The 27602-nt window shown below is 49.1% G+C and overlaps 2 long non-coding RNA genes across 3 annotated transcripts; both read right to left on the reverse strand.

Moving 5' to 3' along the window:
* Positions 1 to 10315: 10315 nt before the first annotated feature.
* Positions 10316 to 11200, reverse strand: LOC138113311 (uncharacterized). Its single transcript, XR_011152095.1, has 3 exons — positions 10820 to 11200; positions 10700 to 10741; positions 10316 to 10615 (listed from the first exon to the last, which is right to left on the reverse strand). It is a non-coding gene; the product is annotated as an uncharacterized lncRNA (long non-coding RNA).
* A 24-nt stretch (positions 11201 to 11224) lies between these two features.
* LOC138113312 (uncharacterized) lies at positions 11225 to 13764 on the reverse strand. Of its 2 annotated transcripts, XR_011152096.1 has the most exons (7): positions 13648 to 13764; positions 13349 to 13403; positions 13122 to 13266; positions 12122 to 12184; positions 12002 to 12043; positions 11588 to 11907; positions 11225 to 11510 (listed from the first exon to the last, which is right to left on the reverse strand). It is a non-coding gene; the product is annotated as an uncharacterized lncRNA (long non-coding RNA). The 2 variants fall into 2 exon arrangements; XR_011152097.1 differs by lacking the exon at positions 13349 to 13403.
* Between the last annotated feature and the right edge of the window lie 13838 nt (positions 13765 to 27602).

Raw genomic sequence — 27602 nt, forward strand, 5'->3', positions numbered from 1 at the left:
TGAAACTTGAGTGGACCCTCGTTCCTCCTCCCTCCCTGACATGCTGCAACTCATCGGCCATTGCTGAAGGCTAACAAGACGGTACCTTCACATGGAAAATGTAAAGGCCTCATCGCAGAGTCCCATGATACTTGCAGAGGACTCATGAGGGCAGCAAGCCAGGTCCATCAGCCAGTCGGTGAGGGGTTTCAGTGTAATACAAGGGGACCGCCTGAAACACACAAATGACAATGGATGCTTAGAGCTGTACCAGAACTTGGCACCCAAGAAATAACAAGTGGTTCTTTCCACCAGTGACTTCTTACCTCGTTCACTTGACCTTGACTGCTGAGATCTAGCTTCACCGCCTAAGAACAAAGAAAGAATAATGCTGTAACACAGCCACCATTTATGTTTGCCCTGCAAAGACAAACAGTGACCGACCTTCCTGCGGGAATCCCCTCACCCAGTATGGGGCGCTCTGCCATGGATTTAATCCGTCTGCATCTACAAGAAAGTGAAGACAAAAGTCAAAGAGCTGCATAAGAACTTCACAGCTCCAGCCATCCCGTATGAGTCTAGGAATACCATCTTGAGGCCAAGCTACAACCTACACCACAAATTCCACATCCCCAGGCCTTGTCCTATTACACCCATACTCCACAGTATGCTGCAGGGCAGAGCAGCTCTGGGCCAAACCCACTCAGGCACCCGTGACACAGAAGATGACAAACAAGGGGACACAACAAGGAGAGAGAACTCTGGGCTAGACGATCACAAGGACCGAGCAAATGAGAAATGAGATGACCGCGGCGAGACTGACGGTGAGCCAACGAGGCTGCAAGAACCCTGGCAGAGGAGGATGATAACAGAAGGGCTTATTCCAAGAACCGTAAAGATGGATGCCCAAGAATTGGACGGGTGGAATCCTCTAGCTAGCTTCACATTCTTAAAAGTCCTCATCCTCTATAATGGATCATTGCAGTGCACAGCTGACAATGCAGCTCAGAACAAGACCTGAAAAGACACCCGACTCAACATCACTGAAGAGAATGTGGTTTTGATGCACCTCCAAGCTCACGAGTCAAAGGATCAATGGTACCGGCAACGCACTGAGGAACACCAAGAACAGAGATGCTAAGAATAATGCCCAGCATTTGCAATAAGCATCTCAAAGGGCTAAGGCAAAAGGCCTGTGACAGAAGATGCACAAAAGACAGAGAACGCACAATAGACAGGTGACACGTACCAGGCCTGCTCTGCCCTGCGCACCTCGGCACTGTAGTCAAAAGCAAGACTTAAGCTTTATGGGGCCTAAGGGGTCCCTTCTTGGGTATCCCCCCCTCCAAATCTGACTCAAAAATATCTCCCGGTGAGTCCCAACTCAACACCCAGCTTTCACTCCCTCTGTGGGACACAGGTCTCGACTTATCTCTTGGATGTCTGAGGATGTCAATCTGCCTCGGGTGCAAAAGAAGGCCACCTCACCATGCAGGAAGCTCATGCCTTCATCGGGCTGGTTATCTCTTGGCAAACTACAATAAACAAAACAAAACAGACATCAGTGCATGAACTTAGCGGCACCTCAGCCAAAACCTGTCAATTCTGCCACTCACCATCTCCTAAAAAGGCTGGGGTCCTCGGGCTGCACGCTTTGGCCAAGCTCCGAGGCCAATGCCATCGCCATTGTCACAGGGTATACTGGGGTTAAGAGGAGACAAGGTGATGCGACACTGCCGAAACTTGAGGGGGCCCTCAATCCTCCCTCCCTCCACAACTCACTGCAACTAATTGGCCGCTGCCGAAGGCTTCCCAGACGGTGCCTTCACATGGAGAAGGTAAAGGCTTCGTTGCGGAGTCCCGTAATGCTTCTGGAGGGCTCACCAGGGCAGCAAGCTGGGTCTGTCGGCCGGTCAGCGAGAGGTTTTGATGTAATACAAGCAGAAGATCTAAAACACACAAATGACAGTGGATGCTTAGAGCTGTACCAGAACTTGGCACCAAAGGATTAACAAGTGGTTCTTTCCACCAGTGACTTCTTACCTCGTTCACTTGACCTTGACTGCTGACATCTGGCTTTACCTCCTAAGAACAAAGACAAAGAACAATGCTGTAACACAGAAACCATTTACACTTGCTCTGCAAACACAAAAGGTGACGGACCTTAATGCAGGAATCCCCTCACCTGGTAGGGGGCGCTCTGCCACGGATTTAATCTGCCTGCATCTGCAAGAAAGTGATGACAAAAGTCAAAGGGCTGCATGAGAACTTCACAGCTCCAGCCATCTTGGGACAATCTAGGCATATTATCTAGAGGCAAAAATACACCCTACATTACAGATTTAAAGGCCTTGGGCCTTGTTCTATTACACCTATATGCCTGGGTATGCAGCAGGGCAGAGCAGCTCTGGGCCAAACCCATGCAGGCACCCGTGACACAGGAGAAGACACAAACAAGGGGATGCAACAAGGAGAGAGAACTCTCAGCAGAAAGCATGACTGCAAGCACATTAAAGGGCTGAGGCCAAAGACCTGTGACAAGATGCCCAAAAGACACAGCATGCACAATAGACAAGTGACACATCATGCACTCAGGTTGCTCTGCCCTGCGCACCTCAGCATTGCGATCAAGTGTGAGACTTTTCCATTATGTGGGCTAAGGCACCCCTTCCTGGGTATCCCCATCTCCAAAGATGACTCAAAACTCCCTCCCAGAGAGCCCCGACCCAACGCCCCGCTTTCATTCCCTCCGTGGGTCGCAGCCCCTCAACTTATCTCTCAGACGTCTGGGAATGTGAATCTTCCTGGGGCGCAAAAGAAGGCCACCTCTTGCCATCCCAGAAGCTGCTGCCATTGCCAGGCTGTTGTCTCTCAGTCAGCTACAATAAAGACAACCGAACATCAGTACACGAGCTTAGTGGCACGTCAGCCAAAACGCAACAATTCCACTACTCACCGACTCCTAAGAGGGCCCAGGTCCTCGGGCCGCACACTCTGGCCGCGCTCCGAGGCCAACGCCATCATCGCAGGGTATGCCTGTCTTGAGTGGAAATGCGGTTATGCAGCATTGCTGAAACTTGAGGGGACGCTCGCTCCTCCTCCCTCCCTGACTTGCCGCAACTCCTTGGCCGTTGCCGAAGGCTACCCGGATGGTACCTTCACATGGAAAAGGTAAAGGCTTCATCGCAGAGTCTCATGATACTTGCAGAGGACTCACAAGGGCGGCAAGACCGGTCCATCAGCCAGTTGGTGAGGAGTTTCAGCGTAATACAAGGGGAGCGCCTGAAACACACAAATGACAATGGATGCTTAGAGCTGTACCAGAACTTGGCACCCAAGGAATAACAAGTGGTTCTTTCCACCAGTGACTTCTTACCTCATTCACTTGACCTTGACTGCTGACATCTGGCTTTACCTCCTAAGAAAAAAGACAAAGAACAATGCTGTAACACAGAAACCATTTACACTTGCTCTGCAAAGACAAACAGCGACCGACCTTAATGCAGGAACCCCCTCACCTGGTATGGGGCGCTCTGCCATGGATTTAATCTGCCTGCATCTGCAAGAAAGTGATGACAAAAGTCAAAGAGCTGCATGAGAGCTTCACAGCTCCAGCCATCTTCTGACAACCTAGAAATATCATCTAGAGGACAAACTGCACCCTACATTACAAATTTAAAGGCCTTGGGCCTTGTTCTATTACATTGATATGCCAGGGTATGCAGCAGGGCAGAGCAGCTCTGGGCCAAACCCATGCAGGCACCCGCGACACAGGAGAAGACACAAACAAGGGGATGCAACAAGGAGAGGGAACATTCCACAGAAAGCATGACTGCAAGCACATTAAAGGGCTAAGGCAAAAGACCTGTGACACAAGATGCCCAAAAGACACTGCATGCACAATAAACAAGTGACACATCATGCACTCTGATTGCTCTGCCCTGCGCACCTCAGCATTGCGATCAAGTGTGAGACTTTTCCATTATGCGGGCTAAGGGGCCCCTTCTTGGGTATTCCCATCTCCAAAGCTGACTCAAAACTCCCCCCCAGCAACCCCGACCCGACACCCCGCTTTCATTCCCTCCGTGGGTCGCAGCCCTCAACTTATCTCTCGGACATCTAGGGATGTGAATCTTCCTGGGGCGCAAAAGAAGGCCACCTCTCGCCATCCCAGAAGCTGCTGCCATTGCCAGGCTGTTGTCTCTCAGTCAGCTACAATAAAGAAAACCAAACATCGGTACACAGGCTTAGTGGCACATCAGCCAAAACGCAACAATTCCACTACTCACCGACTCCTAAGAGGGCCCGGATCCTCAGGCCACACTTCGAGGCTGGCGCCATCATCGCAGGGTATACCTAGGTTGAGTGGAGACACGGTTATGCGGCATTGCTGAAACTTGAGTGGACCTTTGCTCCTCCTCCCTCCCCGACTTGCCGCAACTCCTCGTCCGTTGCCAAAAGCTACCTGGATGGGTACCTTCATATGGAAAAGGTAAAGGCTTCGTCACAGAGTCCCATGATACTTGCAGAGGGCGGCAAGACGGGTCTGTCGGCCAGTCGGTGAGGGGTTTGGTGTAATACAAGAGGAGCGCCTGAAACACACAAATGTCAATGGATGCTTAGAGCTGTACCAGAACTTGGCACCCAAGGCATAACAAGTGGTTCTTTCCACCAGTGACTTCTTACCTCGTACACTTGACCTTGACTGCTGAGATCTGGCTTTACCTCCTAAGAACAAAGACAAAGAACAATGCTGTAACACAGCCACCACTTACACGTGCTCTGCAAACACAAACGGTGTCCGACCTTCCTGCGCGAACCCCCTCACCCAGTATGGGGCGCTCTGCCATGGATTTAATCCGTCTGCATCTGCAAGAAAGTGATGACAAAAGTCGAAGTGCTGCATGAGAACTTCACAGCTCCAGCCATCTTGTGTCAATCTCAGAATATCATCTAGAGGACAAACTGCACCCTACATTACAGATTTAAAGGCCTTGGGCCTTGTTTTATTACACCTATATGCCAGAGTATATGCAACAAGGCAGAGCAGCTCTGGGCCAAACCCACTCAGGCACCCGTGACACAGGAGATGACAAACAAGGGGACACAACAAGGAGGGTAAACTCTGGGCTACATGATCACAAGGACCGAGCAAATGAGGAATGAGATGACCACGGCGAGACCGACGGTGAGCCAACGAGGCTGCACGAACCCTGGCAGCAGAGGATGGTAAGAGAAGGGCTTATTCCAAGAACCGCAAAGATGGATGCCCAAGAATTGGACGGGTGGAATCCTCTAGCTATCTTCACATTCTTAAGAGTCCTCATCCTCTATAATGGATCATTGCAGGGCACAGCTGACAATGCAGCTCAGAACAAGACCTGAAAAGACACCCGACTCAACATCGCTGAAGAGAGACGTGATCCTGATGCACCTCCAAGCTCACAAGTCAAAGGATCAATGGTATCGGCACCACACTGAGGAACACCGAGAACAGAGATGCTAAGAATAATGCCCAGCGTTTGCGATAAGCATCTCAAAGGGCTAAGGCAAAAGACCTGTGACATGAGATGCACAAAAGACAGAGAACGCACAATAGACAGGTGACATGTACCAGGACTGCTCTGCCCTGCGCACCTCGGCACTGTGATCAAAAGCAAGACTTAAGCTTTATGGGGCCTAAGGGGTCCCTTCTTGGGTATCCCCACCTCCAAATCTGACTCAAAAATACCTCCTGGTGAGTCCCAACTCAACACCCTGCTTTCACCCCTCTGTGGGTCACAGGTCTCGATTTATCTCTTGGATATCTGGGGATGTCAATCTGCCTCGGGTGCAAAAGAAGGCTGCATCACCATGCAGGAAGCTCATGCCTTCACCAGGCTGGTTATCTCTTAGTCAGCTACAATAAAGAAAACCAGACAAACATCAGTGCATGAACTTAGCAGCACCTCAGCCAAAACCTGTCAATTCTGCCACTCACCGTCTCCTAAAAAGGCTGGCCTCCTCAGGCCGCACGCTTTGGCCACGCTCTGAGGCCAACGCCATCGTCATCGTCACAGGGTATACCTGGGTTAAGAGGAGACAAGGTGATGCGGCACTGCCAAAACTTGAGGGGGCCCTCACTCTTCCCTCCCTCCGCAACTCACTGCAACTACTCGGCCGTTGCCGAAGGCAACCTGGACGGCACGTTCAAATGGAAAAGGTAAAGGCTTTGTCACAGAGTCCTGTAATACTTCCGGCGGGCTAACGACAGCGGCGAGCCAGGTCCATCAGCCAGCTGGCAAGGAGTTTCAGCATAATACAAGGGGACTGCCTAAAGCACACAAATGACAATGGATGCTTAAAGTTTAGAGTGCCAGAACTTGGCATCGAAACAGTAACAACCGGTTCAGTACACCGGTCACCACTTACCTCACTAACTTGACTTTGACTGCTGAGATCTGGCTTTACCTCCTAAGAACAAAGACAAAGAACAATGCTGTAACACAGCCACCATTTACACTTGCTCTGCAAAGACAAACAGTGACTGACCTTCCTGCAGGAACCCCCTTAACTGGTACGGGGGCCCTCAGCCACAGACTTAATCCCTCTGCATCGGAAAGAAACTGAGGACAAAATTCGAAGTGCTGCATGAGAACTTAACAGCTCCAGCCATCTGTTGTCAATCTCAGAATACCATCTTGAGGCCAAACTACAACCTACATCACAAATTCCACATCCCCAGGCCTTGTCCTATTACACCCATACTCCACAGTATGCTGCAGGGCAGAGCAGCTCTGGGCCAAACCCACTCAGGCACCCGTGACACAGGAGATGACAAACAAGGGGACACAACAAGGAGGGAAAACTCTGGGCTAGATGATCACAAGGACCAAGAGAATGAGGAATGAGACAACTTAGGTGAGACCAACAGTGAGCCGACAGGGCTCCAAGAACCCCGGCAGAAGAGGATGCTAACACAAAGGCTTTATCCAAGAACCGCAAAAATGGATGCCTGAGTTGTACGGGTGGAATCCTCTAGCTATCTTCTCATTTTCACAAGTCCTCATCCCCTTTAGTGGATTGTTGTGGTGCACAGCCGTCAATGCAGCTCAGAACAAGACCTGAAAAGACACCTGACTCAACATTGCTAAAGAGATGTGATTCTGATGCAGCTCCAAGCTCACGAGTCAAAGGATCAATGGTATCGGCACCACACTGAGGAACACCAAGAACAGAGATGCTAAGAATAATGCCCAGAGTTTGCAATAAGCATCTCAAAGGGCTAAGGCAAAAGACCTGATACACGAGATGCACAAAAGACAGAGAACGCACAATAGACAGGTGACATGTACCAGGCCTGCTCTGCCCAGCACATCTCAGCTCTGTGATCAAAAGCAAAACTTTTGCTTTATAGGTCCTAAGGGGCCCCTTCTTGGGTATCCCCACCTCCAAATCTGACTCAAAAATACCTCCTGGTGAGTCCCAACTCAACAACCTGATGTCACCCCCTCTGTGAGTCACAAGCCTCGACTTATCTCTCAGACACCTGGGGATGTGAATCTGCCTTGGACGCAAAAGAAGGCCGCCTTGCCATCCAGGAAGCTCCTGCCGTCACTGGGCTGTTCTCTCTCAGTCAGCTACAAAAAAAAACCAAACCCAACATCAGTACATTAGCTTAGTGGCGCCTCAGCCAAAACCCGACAATTCTGCTGCTCACCGTCTCCTAATAGGGCCAGGGTCCTTGGGCCACACGCTTTGGCCATGGTCCAAGGCTGACACTGGCATTGCAGGGTTTACCTGGATTAGGAGGAGACAAGGTGATATGGCATTGCTGAGACTCGAGCAGACCCTCGTTCCTCCTCCCTCCCCAACATGCTGCAGCTCCCCAGCCATTGCTAAAGGCTGCTCAGAAAGACCCTTCAAATGGAAAAGGTGAAGGCTTGGTCAAAGAGTCCCATAATACTTTCAGAGGGCTCACAAGGGTGGCGAGCCGGGTCTGCCAGTCATGGAGGTTCGGAGAACACAAGCAGACCACCTTAAACACACAAATGACAATGGATGCTTGGAGCTGTACCAGAACTTGACACCCAAGGAATAACTTTTTCTTTCCACCGGTCACCACTTACCACGCTCACTTTACCTTGACTGCTGCTACCCAGCTTTACCTCCTAAAAATAAAGACAAAGAACAATGCTGGAACATTACCACCATTTACACTTGCCCTGCAAACACAAACAGTGACTCACCTTCTTGCGGGAATCCCCTTCAACCGGTGGGGGACGCTCTGCCACAGATTTAACCCGTCTGCATCTGAAAAAGTGATGACAAAAGTTAAAGTGCTGCATGAGAACTTCGCACCTCCAGCCATCCTGTGTCAATCTAGGAATAACATCTAGAGGCCAAACTACACCCTACATCACAAATCTCAAGTCCCAGGGCCCTGTCCTATTACAACTATATGCCAGACTGTGCAGCCGGGCAGAGCAGCTCCAGACCAAACCCATGCAGGCACCTGTGACACAGCAGATCACAAACGAGGTGAAGGGATGAGGAGAGAAAACTCTCAGTGAGAAGAATGACTGCAAGCACATTGAAGAACTAAGACAGAAGACATGAGATGCCCAAAAGAGACAGGGTGCACAACAGACAAGTGACATGACATGCACTGGGTCTGCTCTGCCTGGCGCACCTCGACCTTGTGATCAAAAGTGAGACTTTCCTTTCATGAGGCCTAAGGGGCCCCTTCTTAGACATCCCCATCTCTGAAGCAGACTCAATATTCCCTCCCAGTGAGCCCCAATCCGACACTCCGCTTTCATCCCCTCAACTTATCTCTCAGATGTGCAGGGATGCAAATCCTCCTCGGGCACACAAAAAGGCCACCTCGCCATCCAGGAAGCTCCTGCCATCGCCAGGCTGTTCTCTCAGTCAGCTACAATAAAGAAAACCAAACCAAACATCAGTGCACGAACTTAGTGACACCTCGGCCAGAACCCAACAATTCCGCCGCTCACCATCCCCTAAGAAGGCCAGGGTTCTCAGGCCGCACGCTTTGGCCGTGCTCCAAGGCCGACGCCATCGTCGCCACATATTCCTGGGTTAAGAGGAGACAAGGTGATGCAGCATTGCTGAAATTTGAGCAGACCCTCACTCTTCCTCCCTCCCTGACTCACCACAACTACCCAGCCGTTGCTAAAGGGTGCCCGGACAGCAGCTTTGAATGGAAAAGGTAAAGGCTCCGTCGCAGAGTCCCGTAACACTTCTGGAGGGCTCACAAGGGTGGCAGACCGGGTCTGTTGGCCGGTCATGGAGGTGCTTCCGCATAATACAAGTGGACCCCCTAAAACACAGAAATGATTGTGGATGCTTAGAGGTGTACCAGAACTTGGCACCCAAGGAATAACAACTTTTTCTTTCCACCGGTCACTGCTTACCTCGCTCACTTCACTTTGACTGCTGCTATCTGGCTTTACCTCCTAAAAACAAAGACAAAGAACAATGCTGGAACATTGCCACCATTTACACTTGCCCTGCAAACACAAACAGTGACTGACCTTCCTGCGGGAACCCCCTCAACCGGTGGGGGGCGCTCTGCCATGGATTTAACCCATCTGCATCTGAAAGAAAGTGATGACAAAAGTCAAAGGGCTGCATGATAACTTCACAGCTCCAGCCATCCTCTGTCAATCTAGGAATAACATCTTGAGGTCAAACTACACCCTACATAACAAATCTCAAGTCCCAGGGCCCTGTCCTATTACACCTATAGGCCAGGCTATGCAGCAGGGCATAGCAGTTCTGGGCCAAACCCATGCAGGCACCCGTGACACAGGAGATGACAAACAAGGGGACACAACAAGGAGAGAAAACTCTTGGCAAGAAGAATGACTGCAAACACATTGAAGGGCTAAGACTAAATACATGAGACACAAGATGCCCAAACGAGACAGAACGCACAACAGACGAGTGACATAACATGCACCAGGACTGCTCTGCACACATAAGTGTTTTAATCAAAAGTGATACTTACCCTTTATGGGGCCTAAGGGGCCCCTTCTTAGACATCCCCATCTCTGAAGCTGGCTCAATGTTCCCTCCCGGCAAGCCCTGACCTGACACTCTGCTTTCACCCCCTCAACTTATCTCTTGGACATCCAGGGATGCAAATCTACCTCAGGCATAAAAGAAGGCGGCCTCACCGTCCAGGAAGCTCCTGCCATCACCGGGCTGTTCTCTCAGTCAGCTACAATAAACAAAACCAAACCAAACAACAGTGCACAAAGTTAGTGGCACCTCGGCCAGAACCCAACAATTCTGCCACTCACCGTCTCCTACGTAGGCCGGGGTTCTCGGGCCACACACTTCAGCCACACTCCGAGGTTGACGCCATCGTTGCGGGGTATACTGGGGTTAAGAGGAGACAAGGTAATGTGGCATGGCTGAAACTTGAGCGGACCCTCAATCCTCCTCCCTCCATCCCCAACTTGCTGCAACTCCTCTGCCGTTGCCAAAGGCAACAGGATGGTAGCTTTGAATGGAAAATGTAAAGACTTCATTGCAGAGTCCTGTAATGCTTCCGGAGGATTCACGAGGGCAGCAAACTGGGTCTGTCGGCCGGTTGGTGAGGAGGTTGAGCATAATACAAGTAGACCCCCTAAAGCACACAAATAACAATGTATGCACCAGAAATTGATACCCAAGCAATAACAAGTCATTCTGTCTACCAGTCACTGCTTACCTCACCCACTTGATCTTGACTGCTGAGATCTAGCTTTCCCTCCTAAAAATAAAGACAAAGAACAATGCTGGAACACAGTCACCATTCACACTTGCCTTGCAAACACAAATGGTGACTGACCTTCCTGCAGGAACCCCCTCACCCGGTGTGGGGCACTCTGCCCCAGATTTAACCCAACTGCATCTGAAAGAAAGTGATGACAAAAGTCAAAGTGCTGCGTGAGAACTTAACAGCTCCAGGCATCCTGTGTCAATCTAGGAATATCATCTAGAGGCCAAACTACACCCTACAAAACAAATTCCACATCTCCAAGCCTTGCCCTATTACACCTATAGGCCAGACTGTGCAGTAGGGCAGAGCAGCTCCGGGCCAAATCCCATGCAGGATTTGCATGCAGCAGATGACAAAGGAGGGGACACAACGAGAAGAGAAAACTCTCGGCAAGAAGAATGACCACAAGCACATCAAAGGGCTAAAGCAAAAGACATGAGACAAGATGCCCAAAAGACAGAACACACAATAGAGAAGTGACACAACATGCACTGGGACTGCTCTGCCCTGCACACCTCAGCACTGTGATCAAAAGTGAGACTTTCCCTTTATGTGGCCTAAGGGGCCCCTTTGTGGGTAGCCCCGTCTCCAAAGCTGACTTAAAAATCGCTCCCAGCAACCCCCTACCCAACACCCCGCTTTCATCCCATTGACTTATCTCTCAGACATCCAGGGATGTGAATCCTCTTTGGGTGCAAAAGAGGGCCACCTTGCCATCCAGGAAGCTCCTACCATTGCCAGCCTGTTGTCTCTTAGTCAGCTACAATAAAGAAAACCAAATATCAAGGCTTCAACTTAGTGGCATGTTAGCCAAAACCCAACAATTCCACTACTCACCATCTCCTAAGAAGCCCGGGGTCCTGGGGCCACACACTTTGGCTGCGCTCCAAGGATGGCACCGTCATCGTAGGGTTAAGAGGAGACAAGGTGATGCAGCATTGCTGAGACTTGAGCAGACCCTCGCTCCTCCCCCCTCCCTCCCCAACTCGCCCCAACTTCTCGGCCGTTGCCAAAGTCTGCCCGGACGGTATCTTTGAATGGAAAAGGTAAAGGCTTCATTGCAGAGTCCCATAATGCTTTGGGAGGGCTCATGAGGGCAGTGAGCCAGGTACATCGGCCAGTTGGTGAGGGGGCTCAGCACAATACAAGTGGACCCTCTAAAACACACAAATGACAGTGGATGCTTAGAGCTGTACCAGAACTTGGCACCCAAGGAATAACAACTTTTTCTTTCCACCAGTCACTGCTTACCTTGCTCACTTGACCTTGACTGCTGAGATCTAGCTTTCCCTCCTAAAAATAAAGACAAAGAACAATGCTAGAACACAGTCACCATTTACACTTGCCCTGCAAAGACAAATGGCGACTGACCTTCCTGTGCAAGCCCTCTCACCCGGTATGGGGCACTCTGCCACCGATTTAACGCATCTGCATCTGAAAGGAAGTGATGACAAAAGTTAAAGGGCTGCATGATAACTTGGGACTAGAAAACTGCAAGATGCCACCATACCACTCCCGCCGAACCCCGCACCGACCGGCCGTGGTTGCTCCATCTGAGGTGTGGCTCAGGTGGTTATGCAAAGGTAAAGGTTACCCGTAAAGCCTTCTTTCTATTCCACCTACCCCCCAGTCTATTCCACAGGGCAGAGCAGTTCCAGGCTAAACACAAACTCAAACAACACATTATGCTACAAACAGTGGGACGCAAGGATGATAAAAAAAGCTCTCTGAGAGAAGAATGACGGTGAGGACCGAGATGACGCCAAAAGAGATGACCGATGGCGTAGCGACAGTAGACGGAAGCAGCTCTAAGGAGCGGAAGAAAAGACTGTAATACAGTGACCTATTATAAGAACTGTCAGTCACGATGATCAAGACAGCTGCAAAACAATGCTATGTTCAGAATGCTCCCTGTATCCTTACAATGTTATAAGCCCCAGGACATTACAACTCACAGCTGGAAAGGATGTATGGCAATACAGCCAGGAATGAGGCCTCAAAAGACATCTGACTCAACACTTCTGAGATGCGATTCCGAGACATGGCTGAGCCCGTCGGTAAGAGAACAAATGATATCGGTGACATGCCGAGAAATACAAATGTTTGAGAACCTAGAGATGATGGCTGACACTTGCCATAAGGTCCTTGAGGATAAAAGGCAGACATATCTGATCCAAGGGATCCTGAAGACATGCTAGACAACACAACACACCAGACAACACAACACAGACTGGAACTGCTCTGCACTGCATACCCTACAGTTGCAATCAAATGTGGAGCCTCTCCCTTTAGCTGTCCTAAGAGGCCCCTTAGAGAGCATCCCTTACCCCTACACTAATTATTAAGTTTTTCCCAGGAATTTCCAACTCACTACGCTGCTGCCATCCAATCTCCAGGTCATAGCCCCTGACTTATCTTTCGGATGACCGGCAATATGAATCCACATTGGATGTGAAATGAGTCCTCCTCAGTTGTCTCAGAAGGCCCCATAATAGCCAGGTTAGCCTCAAAGTCACCTACAATAGAAAAAAAAAAACACAACATCAATGCACAAATCTAGTGGCATATAGGCCAAATGCCCACAATTTGGCTACTCACCACCTCCTAAGCACATCCAGGTCCTCGGGTCTCTGGCTTCACCCAGAATCAAAAGCTGGGGCCATTATTTCAATAGACACGTAAGACAGCGAGGGGCAAAGTTATAGGGTATTTCTGTGAGTACGGTGGATGCATTTGTGTGCTTTAAGATGCATAAATGCATCTGCTGTGCTTGGGAAAAAGCCTTAGGTAGCCCTAAATAGACACCTTTTCCCACCCTATAGCCTTCAAAACCCCTTCTGGCACTTCCTAAACCAGCTACCCTGCTCACACTCTCCCAGCTGCAATCCATAACGTACCTATTGGAAGCCACAATTTTGGGTATCATCTTTGATATGAGCAAGGTCCCTTTTATGATGCAATGAATGCACTAAAAAAATTTGAAGCTTCATACTCAATACAACCTGGAAGTTACAAAGCTCCTAAAGAAAAAAAAAAAACAAGAAAAAACCCTGAATTTAGAAAAGCACCTTACCACCCCTAAACACTCAGGCCAAAATTACAAGCCTAAATACTCCCTGTGTTCAACACCATCTTCTTCCCAATGTCTTCAAAACCTCTGTTGCTTTAGAGACCAAAAGCATCTACTGAGGGGAAAAAAAACTGATATAAGCTGAAAGGCCCCCTTCATTGAAATGAGAGGACATCTCCCATCCCAGTCAATCCCAGGGAGGAAATGAAGCCCTTTGGCAAAGGCTGGGGTTAATATACCCCTGGCTGGGTCCGCCTCTCATTCCCATCATGCCCCAGAAAAGGGAGGAGGTAATTACCACAAGGTATAAAAGCTGTCAAAGGAGCTATAGCTGCTTGGCTCCTCTGATTTAAATTCAAAGTGAGTAAAGGGCTGGAGAGAGAAAAAAAGCTCTTCAGGGACTTGGTAATACCTTCTTTTTTACTACAGCTACATCAAGTAAAAGGGCAGAGACCAGGTAACAAATAAAACTTTGTATTTTGGCAGTGTAGATAGCTAAGTGGGATAACTAGCTGTTAATTTGCACAGTTGTTCCTTAGTGATTAGTAAGTAGTACTTCACATGTGACTAAGTAGGGTGGAAAAGAGTAGTAATTATATGAATGGTGAAGCTCTCATTGGGACCTCTAATTAGGGCTAGATACATTATAAATAAAAATAACAAAACTAATAGACTCCTGGGTGCTGTTAGGGTTACATATGTGCTGGGCTTACTCCCATAGGAGATATTTGGTACCGGGGCATGGGTAGAAGTGCCCTGAAATGCAGATTTAAACCCTTAAAATGCTGAAAAAGGGAGCACTTCCTTTAACTGAACCCCTAAAATGAGGAGATGGGGTGTTTACTTCCACTTAAGCTAATATGATGGCAAATAAATGGCTTTTCCCCTTTAATTTAATCCCCCAAAATATTTGGAAAAGAGGGGGTTTCCTCACTTTAAATCTCGCAAATGATACAGAAAGAGTAATTTTTCCCTCAGCTCAAACCCTTAAAAAGGGGGGACAACTGGGTTTCCCCCTCCATTTACACATTTGGATGATGAAAATGCAGGAGTTGCCCTTAACTCAAACCCATAAAATAGCACAGTCAAGGTTTTCCCTTTCCATTTAAACTAGAAAATAATGGGAAATGGGGATTTGCTGTCAATTGATACCCCTAACAGCATAGAAGGGGTGGGGTTTCCTTCAAATGATACTATTAAAATTGCAGGGGAACGGGATTCCCCCTCAATTTTGATAGAGACAATTATAGAAAAGGAAGTGTTTTCCCTCAATTTAAGCCCCTTTTCTCCTAATAATACCTCTCTTTTCTGGGGCTTCTGGGGAGGGACTGACAAGATAAAAGGGGAAAGTTGAAAGTTTCCCTGTGGCGCCCGGCATGCTCGGGTGCCCAGGTGCATCTGGCTGCTCCGTAGCTCCTGCTAGGATGCTCCAACTGTTGTTCCTGGAGGGACACTTGGGATACCTTCATCAGTCCCTCTGAACTAGTAGCTCCCTGTGCAGGTGTGCCCAGGCAACCCTCTGAAGGCAGCTGGTCATGCCTGGCCCTGCTGTGCCTTGGAGCAGGGGGTGAGGTGGAGAAAGGTCCTGCCGGTTGTTCCCTCCCATTCATGGGCCATTGTCTGTCCCTGAAACACTGGGGTGCCGGGCTTTCCTTTCTGTGGAAAAGAACCGGCCTTCTCAGCCAGGTGCCTGTGGCCAAAATTGGGATTCTGCCTCCAAAACTCCCTATGTCCTAGCTTTGTAATTACTGAGGAAATTTCCCTCAGATCATAAGCGATTACAGGTAATTTTTCCTCTGCAATCATTACTGAATTGTGTTTCTGTGAAGTGTTTGACACATCCCTTGAGGGGACGAGGGTTTGGCCGGGTTTTTTATGGCTCATCCTGACAGGCCCCGACAGAACCCGAGCTCCCCATCGCTGGTCTACCCCGAATTTCTGTGAAATATTGATATAGTTTATAAATACTCCCTTTGCCTGCTACTCAGTCTTTCCCTGTCCATTCAGGGAGCAGATTACTCCATCCTTTGCTCCTGACCACAGCTCTCCTGCCCAAATGCTGGTTCTCACAGACAAGAACTAAGCAGAAAACTGCTACAAGTGTTGGCTTTTAAAGTAAAATTCTTATTACATCTGGCTAAATGAGCAAAATAAATACAAGTATTGATGGTCATTGGGCGAAAGCTTTTCAGAACAGAAAATAACCATTTTGATAGCACAGATCCCATTTTGACAATAATGCATTCTTTGCGTTTGGAAATCCTGCCCATATAGGGCATCTGAAAATTGGTATTTTGGAATTTGATATTTTGAAATGGGGACATGTTGATATTTTGGAACTTAATATTCTGGTATTTTGAAAGGGAATTATTTTGGTATTTTGGAACTTAATATTCTGGTATTTTGAAAGGGAAATATTTTCATATTTTGGAACTTGGTATTCTGGTATTTTGAAAGTAGGTTACTTTGCTATTCTGAAACTTTGTTTTCTGGTATTGCAGAACTGGATTACTTTGGCAATTTGGGACTTGGTATTCTACTGTTTTGGAACTGAATTACTTTGGTATTTCTGGACTTGGTATTTTGGAACTGGATAACTTTGGTATTTCAAAACTTGGTTTTCTGGGATTTTGAAACCTAGTTTTCTGATATTTTTTACCTTGGTTTTCTATTATTTTGGAACTAGGTTATTCTGGTATTTCGGAATCTGATTTTTTTTTTTTTTGTATTTTTGTAGGCTGGTTTTTTGGTATTTTTGTGGGCTGTTTTTTTTTGTATTTTGTAACATGGGCTTTTAGTTTAGTATTTTTGTAACCTGGGTGGTTGCTATTTTGTAACCTGTGCTTGGCAGGGGCCTGTGGCATCCTAGTCCAGGCTCTCGGCTTCATTTGCCTTCTTTGACAGTGATTATCCTCTCATGGGAACTGTTACATCACAGACTGTACAATGAGACAGACTTCCCAAAACAGAAATAAATTCCAGCTATGGAAAATCTCACTGCCGCATTTAGAAACACTTCAGCAAAGACTTTGGAAAAAGCAAAGGTGATGTATGATTACCTGGGGCCCCAGAAAACTGAGGTGAAGGTGGGGAACAAGCAGACAGCAAACAGCTTCCACTGCTTCTTGCTCCAGACACTACTGCAAGTGCAGCTTCCCTGGAATTTCATGTCCAGTGTGTCTCTTCCAAGCTCAGCAGGCAAACGAACAGGTACTCCAGGATTTACTTTGTTTGTACTTCAGGCAGCACAGACCCTCCACGAGGAACTGGAATCCAAGGGTAGATCTAAAAATGGTCCTTCCTCCCACTTACCGCTCCACACTTTCTCCTTCCGCAGGTAGGATGCAGGTGCCTCACAGAGGCAAGAACACTGCCTTTCAATTCAGTACAAAACCTGCCAGAAAAAAACAGGACACCGGGACCGAGAGCCAGCAGCAATTCCTTAGTGTTTCTGTTCACAGCTGTTCTCCTGCTGCTTTTCTTGACAGGGGCTTTTCTTTCAAGGTCATTCCTGTATGGTTTTATCTTGCCAAATGTTTTAGAAAGTTGAGTTTCTTGAGAACTGTTTCATCCTGACATTTTCAGTGCTGCGCTTGCCACGATCCTTTGGATGCCCTAACTGCGCATCCAATTCAGGGAACACCAGTTTAGCCCTGGGCTGGGAAACAAAAGACAACAAACATTTAAAAATCGTCCCTGCCTTGAGGGTGTTCAGGCCCAGGAGAAAGCCCTTCCCACCACCCTCTTGGCCTCTTCCCAGTCTGAGTAACTGGAAATGTGCATCCAAACCCGAGTTAGACAGATTGGGGTGTGTTTCGCACACCAAAGACCACAGTCCCAAGCACTGGGAGCCTAAAGATGCTCTGGATTACAGTTCACAGCCTCAGTGAACCCTGCAGAGTAAAGCCAAGTGGTTTCTCTTTTGCTGAGGGAGGAAAACGCATGACAGCAAGGGCTGTCACAGCTGACCCGGCCCTCGTGGGGTCAGCTGAACAGGATAACCCATTGAGTCTTGCTCTGCTGTTGAAAAACACTACAAACCCTGTGGCTCAAGGGTTCAAAATCTACTTTTTAGGTCAGCCAAAAGGCCTCTGGCTGAGACAATTCACTGAATTCACTGGCAGATCCCAAGATCTGTTTCCAAGTGCATAAAAACCTACACCTACAAAAAGGTCCCAAGCACAGTGGAGTTAAAGGTGCTCTGAGCACGGGTTCCTTGAACTTCAGGGAAATGATCCCGAGTCTGGCTTTGGGATGCTCCCACCTGCACCTTGTGTTCTCCACACCAGCCATCCTGCCTGGGAAGGCCAGGGGTTTTGGACGCCCTCTGGGAACCCCCAGACCCCCTGCCAGTGAGCAATGGTGCTGTCTGTGCCTGCAGCCCTCACCCCAATTTTGGTCAGTGGGTGGTTCTTGATGTGGCAGTTGGGGACAGGGGTAAGGAGTGGCCCTGGCAGTGCTGGGGCAGCAGTTGGACCTGATGGTCTCAATGGGTTTTCCAGCCTCAGGGATTCTATGGGACAGCCTGTGACTGACCCAGCTGCACAGACAGGCACAGGGAAGCTGTTACACACAGATTATATTGCCATGAGCCAGAGCACTTCAGGGCATCCTTGAGAGAGTTGCAGAGAGCAGGAAAAAAAAATACAGTTACGGCACTGATCATGCTCTGTGGTTTGCAAGTGGGGCATGATCACCATTTTGTTTTTGTCTTGATAGCTCCAAAGAAAATAACTGTTGACCTGGCAGCAAAGATGCCACCTTCCTGATACTCCTGGCCCAGAACCATGGCCCAGCAGGCAGCTGCGGCAATCTGAATTATTTGTGCAGTTCAGAAGCTGCACATCCCTAGACCAATCCCTTGGGAGCATGAACCTTCCCACAGGCATTTTGTACTTCAGTGTGTACTTTCAGCACACTGGGACCATTCAAATCAGAATGAGGTCACTTGCTGACAGCACAGCATTAGATCAGAGATATTGAGAGACTCACCAGACAACATTCACTATGGACTCTCTGTGGATGCTAAAAGGCAGGAGCAGAGAAATTTTTCAGCTCTGTAGTTTGTGAAGTTTATCCTTTCTCATCCTTTAGCAGAGAAACAGAGAAATCCAGCTTCTCACAACTTCTCTGTGAGAGCTTTCGTTCTCATGAGAACTGGATGGGTGGTAACAGTTTGTAAGAATGTAAACTATTTCTACACCTGCTATTGTTGTCAGAACACTAGAATTGTTTTCAGTCTTGTGAGAATAATATTTGGAAATGGGTCTCTTACTGCTCGGCCTATCACCTTGAGAGGTGGTGAGTGAATAAGCCAATCATGTAATTTCTTAATTGTGAACTACACTATAAAAGAGGAGAAATTCATTAAATGAGGTCTTAACTCTGCTTTGGCCATATCTTTTAACCTGGACCTATGTCGTGATTCGCTGTTCTCTGGGGATAACAGCGACAGACTCGCCATTCCCATTGTTCTGGCTGCAGCATCCTCATTTCTCACAGGTCTGTTTCAAGGACTCCCCTCAAAATATGGATTGCTGGTCCCAGTAGGGAATCCCCAAGGGCATTTTTACTCCCTGCAAACTGCAGGAATGACCAAGAACAGGTTCTGTCATAAGAAAAGCAGAGGATTGTGATGATTACACAGCTCTCCCTGTGAGGGCTTCAGTTTCTACCTGCAATTCTTGAGCAGCTCTGCCTTGGTCCCACCCGCCTGCTCCAAAATGCCTCCGTGGGGTTTAACTCCAGCTCTTTGGATCTGCCCATCCCCATGGCTCTGACAGACAGCACAGCAGGGAAACACCTGAACAGGTACAGCCAGAAGCACACCAACGCCATCAGGCCTTGCAGCACAGCTTCCTGTGCTTCAAGGCTTCCGGTTTTTTGGTACAGATTCACTGGAATTTAACATCATCTAGAAAAATCATCTGGCAAGACTTAACATTAACTCAGGAATTCCAGTGCATCCCTGCACCACTGCGATTACAACTACTGTACAAGCTGTGAGAGGCAGCGAACAAGCAGTGGATGGAAAATGATCCTCTCCTGGTCCCTGCTGGATTCCAGGAGCAGGGATCCTTTCCCTCTTTCCCCCTACCCCCCGCGGTGCCCTCCTCCCCCTCCCGCCCCACCCCACACCCTTTTCAGCCTTTCTTCCACAGCTTTTGCCTCCGGACCTCAGATCCTTTTGGTCTCCAGGAGCTCCCAGCAGCTCCACAGCCTTTCCTCTCCCATTCTGATCCTTTCTCCAGGAATGGAGCTCTGCATTTCAATTCCCTTCTCTTTTCTCCGACAATTCCCACCAACCCAGACCTAAAGCTGACACAAGGAACGCTCGGTGCCCACAAATCCAGACCTGGCCATCCCTAAACCAGCAACTCCCGGACAATTTGCGTTCATTCCAACCTAACACTGAGGACTCACCTAATCCTTCAAAATTCCCAAGAAATATCCCGTTGCCTTCAGCTCGCAGGGGATTCTGCTTTGTGCTCACACGGATTTGGGACTTCCCTGAAAAACCCGTGCAGGGCACGCTGGAATCCCCGATCCCGTGAATCCGGGGAGTGTGAAAAGCTCGGTCCAGCCTGGGCCCCCAGAAATTTTTGCCAAATATCCCCCAAGTCCTCGGGACAACAGAACTCTCTGGTACTGCATTTTTGGCGTTGTAAAGCCTGGAATTACTTTATTCCTAGCGCTGGGCTCTGCATACGGCCGAGAAAATCCCGGCCTCCACACAGACCCAGATTCCAAACTTTTTGAAACGTTTTAGCAAACCGAGAAATTCCCCTTCCCTGCTTCTTCTTAAGGGCATCCTTCTCTTCCCTTACCCAGCCTGCTCTCTCCCACTGGGCTGGGTTTTTCCCTTCCCATGCTAATTAGTCCCTACTTTTAGGAGGTTTAGGTACCTTTCTTCCCTGGCAGGGATTTCTTAACACAGCTACCGAGGCTTTGGGAGTCTTCTTTGTCTTCTACTTTGTGGAAACACACCCTCTGATCCATAAATGCCACAATCCAGATGCCCAACTTCACCAAGACATCCTTTTCACCTAAAAACACTCACTCTCAACTCTTAGATCTTTTGAAGTTTTACCCCCGCAAAATTCCCCTGGTTTTCCACCGCTGAATTCCTCCGTCCTGATTCCAAGAATTTCTTGAATACCACGGGGCTTTTCTCAAGATTTACCCCCACAACCTTCCCTACGTGCCCACTGCTCACCACCTCATTTTTCCCTCAATGTCTTCGTTCTCCACCCCAGAGAGTTTGTCAAGTGTTGCCTCCAAGATGTTCCCCCTCTGTCCACTACTGAGTTCCCCATTTTGCCTTCAAAATATTCCTTCTGTCCCCTCCAGATTGCATCCACTTTTACCCCCAACATTTTACTTCCTCTACAATATTGATTAAACCTTTTCCACCCCAAAAATGTGCATTCCCTCCCTTAAACAGCACCTCAGCTTTTCCCTCAAAAATGCCCCAGAGAGAAACTCCGATTCAGCCCCCAAACTCCCATTTTCCTACACAAACAGTTCTTGTGGCCCCTCTCAATTCCCCCAGGCTTTCAGCTAAAGGAATAACTGGAAGCCTATTCCCTCATCTCTGCCCTCCTTTTGCTTTCCTGGAAAACCTTGCCATCCCACATTTTCTCCAAGAGATCTGCTGCGAGTACTGCAAGGTCTGCTCTGTAAGAGAGCCTGGGGGGTTTACAGCACTTGCTCCTCTGCATCTTCACCCTTTCATCAGCTTTCCCCTGGAACGGTGTTGTGCGAGAAGCTTGGAATTACCAGAAATGGATCAGGTTCACATTTTTTCCCCACCAGTTTTCATCTGGTTTGAAATTCCTGGAATGACCCTCAAATGTGCCCTAGAACAGTGCTGTGAAAGGATCAGTCAGAAGAACAGCCTGAAAGCAGAAAACCACCTCCAGCAGCAGCCGGAATGATCCCATTTCTGTTCTTACCTGCTCCTGCCAGAGCTCCCAACGGCCCTTCCCATTCCAAAACAAGAACTATCGAAGACATTCCTGCTGTCCGTGAGGGTGAGGTGCCAGTTCTGGATGTTCTTTGCTGTGGAATCGGACAACAAACAGAGCGTAAATGATCTTGGTGGCTCTTCCAAGCCAAACCACCCCGTGATTCCTTGCGTGGATCAGCACCTGTCCCAACTCCATTCCAGAAACCTCCTCCCACTAACCCAGAACTTTCCTTTTTCCGCTCAACATCAGGGATTTGCTGCCGAGTGCCCCGGGCAGGGGACGCCTCAGCCTTCCCTGGGACGCCTCAGCATTCCAGCATTTTTATTCCAGGCATTAAAAGGATGCTCATTTCTCTTCCAGCATTGTTTTCATCCCAGACCCCCCTCGTCAGCTGTTCAATCCTCTGGCACTGGATTTGGACAAAAGAAGGGACGCACCTGGACTGCGGGAAATCACGGAGAGAAACCCCTCCAAAACCTGACAGAGAAAAACAACGGGAGATGCAGGAAGACATATCCCTCATTTGCACGTCTGGAATGCTTTTCTAAAGACTTCTCCGCATCTGGATGCTCTTTGCTCTTGGCTTTCTTTACAGGAATGCATTTGCTGCTAAACACATCTCAGGCCCTGGTTTGATCAGGATAAGGCGGGATGGAGATGAAGACTCACACAGGGAATAGCCAGGGAGATTCCCAGATCTCTGAGCTCCTTCACAAGGCAGGAGATCCATTTGGCCCAGGAACCGAACCCTCCCGAGGAATTGTCGGATGCCATCTCCACATTTCACAGCTGATCCTTGTGCTCAAAGGATCCCCCTTTCTTCCCTTCAGCCAATTCCAAGCCTCGCTGCCCCCAGCCGGGAACAGTCCCCAGGCCGATCCCTGCAGTCTTCCCTGCCAGGATCCTGCTCAGGAATCCATGGGCTACGAATGTAACAATTAATTCTTCCCACCCCTGCCCAGTTCTAATTCCAAAGGATTTGGTGTCTGCCTTACCCGGCTGGAGCCTGCTTCCAACTCTGTTCTTGCTGCTTCTGCTGCTTTCCATTTCCCAGGAATTCCACCAACGGAGCGACAGCGTTTTCCACCTCCTCCTCCAGGATTCCCTCTGTCGCGTTCGGGTGCTGGAAGGATATCAAAACCAGGGCCTCACTATCAGGAATTATATCCCCAGATTTGTTCCTTTCCAAATGTCACCTCTTCCCAACAAAGCACTGGCCATCCAAGGAATTATAGAGAGCCATGTGCTGACCACTGCTTACTCCTCTGGAATGTCAGAGCTTGGAAAAAAAGGGCAGTTGAGGCTTTTCCTGGTGCTGCCCATCAAGTGTATTTTACCTAAGTGCCCCTGCCCATGCCTTTGCCTGTATCCACCAAAAATCCACCCGTTCATTCCCCAGCTGCTGCCTCCCTCTTTTCCTGGATCCAACAGAATTTTAACAGGTGAATATTCCCCTCTGGAAGAGCACCTTTCATTCCAAACCTAGGAACAAACAAATGAATCACTTTCCTTCGACCTTCCTTATTAGGATTCCACTGAGAGCAGTGGATGGAAAATGATCCTCTCCTGGTCCCTGCTGGATTCCAGGAGCAGGGATCCTTTCCCTCTTTCCCCCCACCCCCCGCGGTGCCCTCCTCCCCTTCCCGCCCCACCCCGCACCCTTTTCAGCCTTTCTTCCACAGCTTTTGCCTCCGGACCTCAGATCCTTTTGTTCTCCAGGAGCTCCCAGCAGCCCCACAGCCTTTCCTCTCTGTCCTGGGTTGAGGTGTATTCTATTACCATCCTCATGAGCTGTTGAAATCAGGTGGGGCAGTGTTTTCCTTGCCTCCTCCCCCCAGACTATCTTTCTGTTAATGGCCCATCATTGTCCTGCTGCATGACTCAGAGATAACTCCCTCCGGACTATCTTCTGTTAACGAGCCTAATCAACACCTGGCCTCATGACTCATTACCTCATTGTGAGATGCTCCACCCAGAGGGAGGAACCAAGCATCCCATCATGGATATAACTGGGACTCTGAGCATCAAAGGGACGGGCTCCACTGGATTTCCAGAGGACAGGAGCTACACAGCCACCGCTGGACTTTCTGAGGAAGAGCAGACCCCTTCTACTACAGGATCACCACTTCAGAGGATTGCAGCCACCATTCCACCAGACTGCTACCACTACCCTGCCTAATAGGGATTCAGGTTGTATCTTGGCTCTGTCAGTGTTTTCTTTTACTTTCTTTTCCTTTTCTTTAATTTCCATTAAATTGTTATTCTGACTTGGTGCCTCTCACTGGTTTATTTTCAAACTAGTACATAATTTGGCGCCCAATGTGGGGCCTGCTCTGAGAGAAAGTCAGAATTACAATTTTGTATTCACCATGGTGCTCAGCTTGTCTGCATGGGTACTGTATCTTGCTCTCTATATCTTTCCTCACATGGGGAACTACCTGCCTGTAGTATTACTCCTGTTAAAACCAGGGAATGGTATGAGAATTGCTTTAATGGTTTATTATGTCTATAGCATAATAACCTGCGAGGCGATGAATGCCATTCGGAAAATATACTCCATTTTGTTTGGCTGTCCTAGTCTGGGCTCCTATTTCTGGGATCTCCTCAACAATCGCACCCAGCCCCTGGTGGGAGGAGTAGAGAGTGGTTTCTTCCAGCCTTTCAGGCCAGGCACAGCAGTTTTTGAAAATATTGAACTCCCTCTGGATGTCAAAGATAGCATAAACTTGCTGTCAGTTCTGCTTTGTCTTCTCTGTACAGCCTGCACCATGTACACCATGCTCAGAATCAGAGCTATGGCACAGCATCCTCAGGATGAGGGAGGGAAGAAGAGCAGAGCAACAAACACCATGTCTGCACAGACTGTCGCAGAGAAGAAAGAAACCAAATGCAAAACAACAGCGTCCATGTCTACGCAGACTGACACAAAGGAAAAAGGAACCAAACGCAAAGCAACAGTGTCCATCTCTACGCAGACTGACACAGAGGAGAAAGAAACCAAATGCAAAACGACAGCATCCATGTCTACACAGACTGACACAGAGGAGAAAGAAGCCAGACGCAAGACAACAGCGCCCATGTCTACGCAGACTGACACAGAGGAGAAAGGAACCAAAAGCACTGTCAGCATCCCCACGCAAACCATCACTGAACCAGAACAGCCCAAACCGATTGCAGTTGCCCCCGTGCAGAAGAAGAAATCAAAAAGCAAGTCAGTCCGCATAGTGACTGACGAGGATGCAGCAGGACCTTCGCACCCAGCAGAAGAGGCAGAGCCAGAGATCATCACTCGGTCACTATCCCTGGGTGAGCTGCGTGACCTGCGGAGGGAATTCACCCGCCAGACGAATGAGTCCATCCTGACCTGGCTGCTCCGCATCTGGGACGCTGCAGCCAATGACACTATTCTAGACGGAAGTGAGGCCAGGCAACTGGGATCTCTGTCCCGGGATGTGGTCATTGACCAGGGGATCGGGAGAACCCAAGAAACCCTCAGCCTCTGGCGGCGACTGCTTACAAGTGTCAGGGACAGGTACCTTTGTAAAGAAGACCTCCAGGTACACCAAGGAAAATGGAGCACAATGGAACAAGGTATCCGGTGCCTGAGGGAATTGGCTGTGCTGGAGATCATTTTCTCAGAAGATGAGAGATTTCCTAAGAGCCCAGATGGTGTCCAGTGCACATCACAGATGTGGTTGAGGTTCGCACGCCTTGGACCAGAGATATACTCCCGTTACCTGGCAACGCTGCAATGGAGGGAAGGCGAGGACAGGGTGGGCGTCTTGGTGAACAAGCTGAGGATTTACGAGGACACTGTCACAGCCCCATTTCGCACCCATGTCTCATCCGTGGAAACAAGTCTTTTGGCTGAGCAAGTCCGGAGCTTGGTTGAAGAAGGCCATCAGAAATTGAAAAAGGAGCTTAAGGAAGAGATTTATCACATCTCGCCAGAACCAACAAGAGTCTCTGCCATTAGGAGCCGGCGCCCCCCAACCAGGGAGAGAGGATACACGCCACGAGGTAATCTCTGGTTTTTCCTTCAGGAACATGGAGAAGACATGAGTAAGTGGCATGGAAAACCCACCTCCTCCTTAGCAGCCAGGGTACGTGAACTAAAAAGAGGGACAACTACCACAAGAAGCGCATCTAGAGTCAACATTGCTCCGGTCTCTCGCACACAGAACTCCAGACGGTACCAGAATGATAGTATGACTGATCCTCTTGAAGGGACCTCAGGAACATACTCACCGGAAGGGAGCAACATGCACCAGAACCAGGAATAGAGGGGCCCTGCCTCTAGCCAGGTAGAGGAAAGGGATAATCGGGTCTTTTGGACTGTGTGGGTCCGATGGCCTGGCACAGCTGACCCACAAAAATACACGGCTTTGGTTGACACAGGCGCTCAATGTACTCTGATGCCATCAAGGTATGTGGGAGCAGAACCCATTTCTATTTGTGGGGTGACAGGAGGATCCCAGCAGCTGACTGTACTGGAAGCTGAAGTGAGTTTAACTGGGAACGAGTGGCAGAAACACCCCATCGTGACTGGCCCGGAGGCCCCGTGCATTCTCGGCATAGACTATCTCAGAAATGGATATTTCAAGGACCCAAAAGGACATCGTTGGGCTTTTGGGATAGCTGCTGTGGAGACAGAAGATATCAGACAACTGAGTACATTGCCTGGCCTCTCAGATGACCCGTCTGCCGTGGGACTGCTAAGAGTTGAAGAACAACAGGTACCAATCGCCACAGCAACAGTACACCGTCGGCAATACCGCACCGACAGAGACTCTGTGGTTCCCGTCCATGAGATGATTCGTAAACTGGAGAGCCAAGGGGTGGTCAGCAAGGCCCATTCACCTTTCAACAGCCCTATATGGCCAGTGCGTAAGTCCAACGGGGAATGGAGACTGACAGTGGATTACCGTGGCCTGAATGAAGTCACACCACCATTGAGCGCTGCTGTGCCGGACATGTTGGAACTTCAGTACGAGCTGGAGTCCAAAGCAGCGAAGTGGTACTCCACTATTGACATTGCCAACGCCTTCTTCTCCATTCCTTTGGCAGCAGAATGCAGGCCCCAGTTTGCTTTCACTTGGAGGGGTGTGCAATACACCTGGAACCGACTGCCCCAGGGGTGGAAGCACAGTCCCACCATTTGCCATGGACTGATCCAAACTGCACTGGAAAAGGGTGAGGCCCCAGAACATCTGCAATACATCGACGACATCATCGTGTGGGGAAACACAGCAAAGGAAGTATTTGAGAAAGGAGAGAAAATCATCCAGATTCTCCTGGAAGCTGGCTTTGCCATCAAAAGGAGCAAAGTCAAGGGACCTGCCCAAGAGATCCAGTTCCTGGGAGTAAAGTGGCAAGATGGACGACGTCAGATTCCCACCGAGGTCGTCAACAAGATCACTGCGATGTCTCCACCGACCAGTAAGAAGGAAACACAAGCTTTCCTAGGCGCCATAGGTTTTGGAGAATGCACATTCCTGAGTACAGCCAGATTGTGAGCCCTCTCTACCTGGTTACCCGCAAGAAGAACGATTTCCACTGGGGCCCTGAACAGCAGCAAGCCTTCGCCCAGATCAAACAGGAAATCGCTCATGCGGTAGCCCTTGGCCCAGTCAGGACAGGACCAGAGGTGAAGAATGTGCTCTACTCTGCAGCCGGGAGCCATGGTCTGTCCTGGAGCCTCTGGCAGAAGGTGCCTGGTGAGACTCGTGGCCGACCACTGGGATTCTGGAGCCGAAGCTACAGAGGATCTGAAGCTAACTACACTCCCACAGAGAAGGAAATCTTGGCCGCC

This window comes from Aphelocoma coerulescens, chromosome 7 (genome assembly GCF_041296385.1).
Source record: "Aphelocoma coerulescens isolate FSJ_1873_10779 chromosome 7, UR_Acoe_1.0, whole genome shotgun sequence".
Taxonomy (NCBI): Eukaryota; Metazoa; Chordata; class Aves; order Passeriformes; family Corvidae; genus Aphelocoma; species Aphelocoma coerulescens.